This window comes from Poromitra crassiceps, assembly GCF_964638095.1.
Source record: "Poromitra crassiceps genome assembly, chromosome: 11".
Taxonomy (NCBI): domain Eukaryota; kingdom Metazoa; phylum Chordata; class Actinopteri; order Beryciformes; family Melamphaidae; genus Poromitra; species Poromitra crassiceps.
This window is the reverse complement of record NC_139643.1, coordinates 14,287,060-14,294,834: the sequence shown is the minus strand read 5'-3', so window position 1 is coordinate 14,294,834 and position 7,775 is coordinate 14,287,060. Positions and strand designations below refer to the sequence as shown.

The following is a 7,775-nucleotide window of genomic DNA, read 5'->3' as shown; positions in this document are numbered from 1 at the left end:
CAGTAGAACCGTGTTACGGCTATCACTCAGCTATATCACGTTAACTTTGCGAGGGATATATATACCACCTGGATTACATTATGTTTCACATAGGGTTGTGTTTTTATTTTTATGTTTTATTTTGTCCAATATTGAAATGTTCCAGAATTGCATTGTGATGGCAAAATTGCTGAAATGCCCTGCTGATCCATCAATAATGAGATATCCGTTTCAAGTGTTTTAGGAGGTTTTTATTCCACAATAACATCTGTGCACAGAGGTCTCTTCCCGACCACGTTGTCATGAAAGAGCCCCGAATCATCGTTTACAACACATCATATACTGAAACTATGATACCCGCCCCCCACCCTGGAGGGCAGTACTTTTCCACTTCATTCAACCTCTCTCCAACTCAGTATATTTCCATGACGTCAATAGTTAATCTGATGTTCACAAGACATAACAATCCAGTCTATTCCCCCAAAACAAGATACATGTTCTCACAGGAATATTCTGCAATGATGAAGAACATAGTTCACAAAATACATCTTAGAAGGGCCATAGTTCATAATCAATCAATCAATAAACACTCGATCAATAATTTGCTATCACAGCATCTTGTGTTAACATACATATTATTTATATCTACCACTTAGCCTATTTAGGCTGATTTGGTTGCTATTTATTGTCGAAATGTATTGGCCTCAATGCATGCTGGGAGATTTCACATGTGTGGCTTTGGTAGGGGAGCGCACAGGTAGGATGATGCAACAGCCTTTGAATGACAGGGGCTCAAAACTACGGTATAACAGAGAGAGAGGGAGTGAGAGAGAGAGAGAGAGAGGGGGAGAGAGTGTGAGATTGGCAGAGGAGGGCTGTGCGTAAATACACACAGTAATATCCGCGGCCCACTGAATAAGGCCTGGTTTTGAAAAGCGCTAAGCACTAAATTAACGCCAGGGGGGAAAATATCGTTAAGCCGGTATACTGTATAAGGCCGAAACGCCCATTCTGGGTTATTCTGGCGCTGCGCCACGCCTCTTCGGCGTAAAGCGCATTTCGGGGGCCTTAGGCCAGTGGGCATTCTCCCCAGACACTAGTCTGTAGAATTGGTTGAAATGCTTTCCCAGCAGAAACCACTCAAATGTGGCCTGCATGCACAAAAAACAAGTTTTAACACTATAAAATCACAGATAAGATACATTTTTGAATTTATTTTTTCCATCTGAGAATTCATGGTATTCTCTGAATACCTTGAAGGCCCTGACGCTTCCCCACTGACAACATGATGTTAAGAAAAAACACCACTGCCTCTCATGTCTGCTAGTCTATGGGTCAAATCAGTGCAGGGCGGTGTGGCTGTTGCTTTCATCGTTGATGTGACAAACAGCCAAGTATTGTAACATGAGCCAAGTGGCGTGCCTGACCAAGTTGGTGCCCTAGGCAAGATTTTTGCTGGTGCCCCCCCCTCCCCCCTCCCCCAAAGAAAATATAATAAAAATTATATCGCAGCTAATCCAGCACTGCAGTGCAGGCTCAGAATCGCCCTTCCCCAGTGGCGCTGGAAATACTTTTAGGTAGGGGGTGCTGTAAGGAAGGGTCTCTCGGTGCTGCCCGCGAGGGCAGCGCCGAAGAAAATTTTACGTTTTTTGGACTTTCATCCATATTTAGAAGAATATTTAATTTTAAATTAACATTAGGATTATACTGTTGTGATGTCATTATTCAGTATCTTCTCCTTTTCTCACTCACTTTCATGTAAGCACCTGCTCTCCCTTTAGTCGTTTTACACTACAACAGAAACACAGGCATAAACACTGAACTTATTATTATTATTATTATTATGGAAAACCAGATTATGATGAAAATCAAACACTTTTGAAGAGAGAGCGTATGAAATAAGATTAGAGCTGGGAAGCACAAACTGTTTTTTAATGCATCTTGTTGGTGGTATAAACACAAGACAGCCAAATCCAACAATTTCGAAAATCCATTTCTTGCCACCAGGGGGTGCTGCAGCACCCTCAGCACCCACCTTCCAGCTCCCTTCCCCCACTCTGGGAAAAAGCTCCGAGCAGGTAGAAGGGGGGGCGGCCGCGCAGGGGGTGGGGTGGTATGGATTAGGGACCATGGTGAAAGTGCTGCAGCCCGGGGAGCCAGAAAGCCAGAATTAGAAAAATGATTTCACTATTATTTAAAGACTTAAGACGTTGTTCTTCTTATTTTTGTCTACTATTGTAAAATAATAGTAGGCCTATTATCATGAAAAAGTATTTGTAAAAAAAAAAAAAAAAAAAAATTACCCTCTCTGGCGCCCCTAACGGCTCAAGCGCCCTTAGCATTTGCCTAGTTCGCCTAATGGACGGCACGCCACTGCCCTCACATGTCATCAATGGACACTTATTGTGGATTTAGCCTACTGAGCCTATACTGTATATTCATACCACTTCATTTCAACCTGTTTCCACGTTTTCTTTTTTCCACGGAAAAAAGAATGGCGGGCGAATGCTCTGGTGCGTTTGCCTAAACCGGAGCATTAGGCCCAGGCCGCTGGTGACGGCGGTGAAGGCGCAGAGGAAGACTCCATTGACGGCGGGGAGGTCGGTGAGCACTCCCAGGCCCATCTTCCCCATGCCGCCCGCCACCGAGATGATGGAGACCAACGGGAACAAGGCCCCACCCTCCGTCAGCCCGCCGCTCTGATCCACGTCCTCTATGAACAGCTGGGGCGGAAGGCACCTGTAGAGGGGGCGTGGTCAAGGCCATTTAACTTAAGCGCAACACTTTGGTTGGGTCACAAGTCTCAAGTCTTATAAAGCAAGCATTAAGCTTGCAAGCCTTAAGCTTGCTTTATACTCGCTGTGGCGCGAAGGGCGCGGGGGAGGAGCGAGGGCCGCAAGCGTCAAATGACGTCAATGTGTTGGGCGCGACGTCCGTAGGCCGCCCACCACGTACCTGAAGATTTTTCTCACAGCGCGACCTCCGCACGGCTTCTCTCCAAACATGGCCGCTTTCGAGCCACTGAGCCCTGTGATTTCACCACATTTCTTGACCCATGTGGTAGGCTAAACTTTGATTTGCAACTGTTTGTTTTTAGTCATTTCACCAAGTAAATGTGTTGTGTTGAGAGCATGGTTGAGAGAGATTAAAAGCAGCACAGAGTATAGGCTATCAGCGCTGAGAACTGAAACGGCTATTCAGTAAAAACAAGTTTGGTGATTCCTTCAATGTGCTGATATACGGTCATTTGAGAGTGAAAGCAGACTCAGTACTGCACATAATAGCGTTTCATTGCGACTTTTCACTTGGCTGCCATTCTGAGTATTGAACTAAGTTCACAGTCCCACAAAATGAGCAGTTCACTTCATGAGCAGTTCATTTTAGTGTTGTTTTTCATCATTTAGTCATCATTTAGTGAATGAGCATCAAGTCAGCCAGAATGTAAAAGTAGTTCTTCCACTTTAGGGCTTTCAAAATAAAACTCATTGTAACGTTAACCTTAATATTAATTTTGAGTAGTGCTTTTGAGCCACAGTTTCACTCCATATGTCATATTTTTTTTCCTTCTGATTTTCTCCCCAATTGTACTTTTGCCAATTTTTCCCCCTGCTGCCCCGGTCGCTGCTCCACCCTCTGCCGATCTGGGGAGAGCTGTAGACTGTAAACTTCCTCCAACACAGTTGCCAGCCGCTTCTTTTCACCAGACAGCGGGGAGCTTCACCAGCAGGACATGCTGCACATGGGAGGATCACTCTATTCCCACCAGTTCCCTTCCGCCCCGACCGACCAGAGGAGGTGCTCGTGCAGCGACCACGACACATACCCTCAATCCGGCTTCCCACCCGCAGACATAGCCAATCATGCCTGTATGGCTCTTTTTCAAGGATGCCCTGATTACAGCATATACAATTAAAACTATTAAAATTAAAACAATAAAACAATAATAATAATAATTATTATTATTATTATTATTATTATTATTATTATTATTATTATTATTATTATTATTATAACAATTGTGGTACAAACAAATCACATGAAAATCACAGGTGCAGACAAGGGGTAAAGCAGGTGTAATCCCTAGGGCCTATGCAATACATGCTCAAATAGACGTCTCTATGCAATCAATCAATCAATCAATCAATCAATCAATCAATCAATCAATCAATCAACTTTTATTATCAGACACAAGGTCCATAGAAAAAAACAGACATAACATTTAAAACAACACAAATACTCAGTACAACTATAAAAGGCACTTATACCAAAAATTCCACATCTGTGATTGGTATCTCACAGCACTGATACCAGGATTGGTCAGCATGCATTTTGGGTGATCAGATTGCAATCTGATGACATAAAACGCATGTTAATGCCAGGTGTAAATGGCCTCAAAGATGAGTGTGAAACCCATCACCAGTAATAAACCACAGAGCACTGTGAAATCCTGCATCGAGAGGCTTCAGTGTGGAGGGTGAAGCATGCATGTACATCACCATAATCTAAGACATTATTAGAGATTGCACAATGGTCTTTCAGACACAGTTAGAGTAATGGCAAAGGAGCCGAGAGCTGAAGACATCTCGGTCCTGCAGAACTACACGGCTACAGTGGAAAGAGTCCAGCGCCCCTGCTGGAGGATCCACAGTTGGTCTCAGGAACTCTGATAGAAGAGTCCAAACACCTGGGCAACCTGAGCTTCACAGTCTGAGACAGAAAGAAAAAAAAGAAAGAAAGAAAGAAAGAAAGAAAGAAAGAAAGAAAGAAAGAAAGAAAGAAAGAAAGAAAGAAAGAAAGAAAGAAAGACTGGCAACTTTGATGTCAATCAGTGATGATGTTATCAGTGATGTCACTCGAGCAATTATGATGTCATAAATAAAAATAATAAACCATAAAGAAGTAAGCTGCTCAGTAGAGAGGAGAGACTGTCAGTCCACAGTATGGTCTCACACAAAACACTGCAAGGCAACATTTCCAGAAATAATTTTCAATGGTTTTCCGAAGGTTGCCCGGTGTGTCGGTATCGGGCATGCGTCTGCGGTTTCGCCTGTCCCAGAAATTCATGTTTCTGCTGTTTCTCTCGGGATTGGTAGTGCTGTGTTTTTGGGCCCTGTTCTTTTTGCCCGACTCCGTCCGACTAAAACAGATTTTTCTATCCAAGACGGACAGCCAGCCAGTCATGGTCGGCTCCAGCTCTGAGAATGACGCCAAGGAGCACTTAAAAAGGCCCCCCAACGGTGCCAACTCGGATACTTTCAATTACAACACATTCAAAAGGTGTCTGCTCAAAGAGCCACTGGGCACCGAGCACGGCAAGCCCCAAGACCCGACCACCCAGGAGCGCCGGGACAAAGTCAAGGAGATGATGAAGTTTGCCTGGGACAACTACAAGCGCTATGCCTGGGGGGAGAACGAACTGCGTCCTTTGACGAGGAATGGGCATATTGGCTACATGTTTGGTGGTCTGAGAGGAGCCTCCATCATCGACTCTCTGGACACGCTGTACATCATGGGACTGACTGAGGAATATAACGATGCCAAGGAGTGGGTGCAGACCAGCCTGGACGTTCTGGACCTCAACTCGAATGTCGAGGCATCACTCTTTGAGGTGAACATCCGTTACGTGGGAGGCTTGCTGTCGGCGTACTACCTGACAGGAGAGGAGCTGTTCAGGAGGAGAGCGTTGGAGCTGGGAGAGAGGCTGCTGCCTGCCTTCAACACGCCCACAGGGATCCCCCGAGGAGGCATCAACCTGCTGACTGGCACCAGTTTCAGTTCATCCGAGAGAAGCATCCTGGCTGAGTTTGGGACCCTCCACCTGGAATTTGTCCACCTGACCGAGCTCTCCGGCAATCCCATCTATACAGAGAAGGTGATGAACATCAGGAAACTGCTGAACAAGATTGAAAAGCCCCATGGTCTGTACCCTATCTTCGTCAGTGCAGTCAGTGGCAACTGGCTCGTACATCATGTTTCCATTGGCGGCCAGGGGGATAGCTTCTACGAGTATCTGATCAAATCATATCTGATGTCAGACAAGACGGACGAGGACGCAAAGAAGATGTACTACAGTGCGCTGGAGGCGATTGAGGCCAACCTGGTGCAGCGTTCACCCGGTGGTCTCACCTACCTGGCTGAGGGAGGCGGGGAGCACATGGGCCACGTGGCCCTGGATCACAAGATGGGCCACCTGGCCTGCTTCTCCGGAGGCATGATTGGCATCGGGGCTGACGACGGAGCACCAGAGAAGAGGCAGCACTACCTGGACCTGGCTGCCGAGATCACACACACGTGCCACGAGAGCTACACTCGCTCAGCCACCAAACTGGGCCCGGAGGTGTTCCAATTTTACGACGGAGAGGAAGCCACTGGCCGGTGGGCGGGCCCGTCTTACATCCTGCGGCCAGAGGTGGTCGAGAGCTACATGTACATGTGGCGACTGACCCATGACTCCAAGTACCGGGAGTGGGGCTGGGAGGCTGTCGAGGCCCTGGAGCGGCACTGCCGAGTGGACTCTGGCTTCTCTGGGATCGACGACGTCTACGCCACAGCAGTCAGCCACGATAACATGCAGCAGAGCTTCTTCCTCGCAGAGACACTCAAGTATCTGTACCTGCTCTTCTCTGACGATGACCTTCTGCCATTGGAGGACTGGGTCTTCAACACAGAAGCCCACCCGCTGCCTATTGTCCGCAAGAGCTGCCTGCAGGATGGAGGGACACAGGACAAGCAGTGGCGGAAATGGGGTTGAACGCTTGGGAACAGGGTTCCCAGAGCGATCATTGCGTGGGAACGCTCTTCGCCTCTTCCTCATGGTCCAGACAACACACCCCCAGAGCAATCTATCTAGTAAGTGGAGAGCAGAGAAGTGGAGAGGGCAGCATCAAAGGAGCAGAGAATAGTATAAAAACATGTATTTGGAAGCTGAATAAGCAGTGTCAATAACAATGTTCCATCAAGTCTGTCTATAAACTCAAGGGGAAATTATAGCTGCTGCACAGCAATGGGTCGTGGCCAGGCACTGACAGAGATGCTCACGAGTCCAAGTCAAGTCTCAAGTCTTTGGTCACAAACAAAGTCAACTTAATCCCTATTTACCAGGCTGCGTATCAAATTTATATTGTATGATTCAAGAAATGGAAGACTATTCGCTGCACCACCTGAAAGTACAGTGGGAGGAAGACTTGGACACAGAGCTCTCTGACGAAATCTGGAAAAATGCTATCAGTAAAATACATAAATCTTCTGTCTGTATCAGACATGGTGTGGTACAGTTTAAGATACTCCACCGCTTACACCTTTGTAAAGCCAAACTGGCCCGGATATATCCTGGCTCAGACCCAAATTGCATCAGATGCCATCAGTTTCCGGGTACTCTAGGCCACACGTTTTGGACTTCCCCAAAATTGTTCACATTCTGGTCAGACATTTTTAATACATTCTCATATATATGTCAAAAACAGATTGACACAGATCCAATTACTGCAATATTTGGGGTTGCCCCTAGCAACAGTGGGATATCCAGACATCAATCAGATCTAATGGCCTTTTCAACATTACTAGCTCGCCGGCTTATTCTTTTTAGCTGGAAATCACCCACACCTCCATCACACTCACGCTGGATTCAGGAGGTAATGTCATTTCTTAAACTAGAAAAAGTCAGATGCACAGTCCAGGGTTCTCTGGAAAAGTTTGAAATTACTTGGCGCCCCTTCTTAGATTATTATGATAAGGAATTTAACGCACGAACTTTAGATTAGTAGCCCCCAACACCTCTACCCTACCCTCTTCCCACC

General features: G+C 46.3%; 1 pseudogene across 1 annotated transcript; it reads left to right on the top strand.

Moving 5' to 3' along the window:
• Positions 1–4,969: 4,969 nt before the first annotated feature.
• On the top strand, positions 4,970–6,730 carry LOC310784846 (mannosyl-oligosaccharide 1,2-alpha-mannosidase IA pseudogene; annotated as a pseudogene). The gene has a single exon. The product of its transcript is annotated as a mannosyl-oligosaccharide 1,2-alpha-mannosidase IA pseudogene (transcript).
• The last annotated feature ends 1,045 nt before the right edge of the window (positions 6,731–7,775 follow it).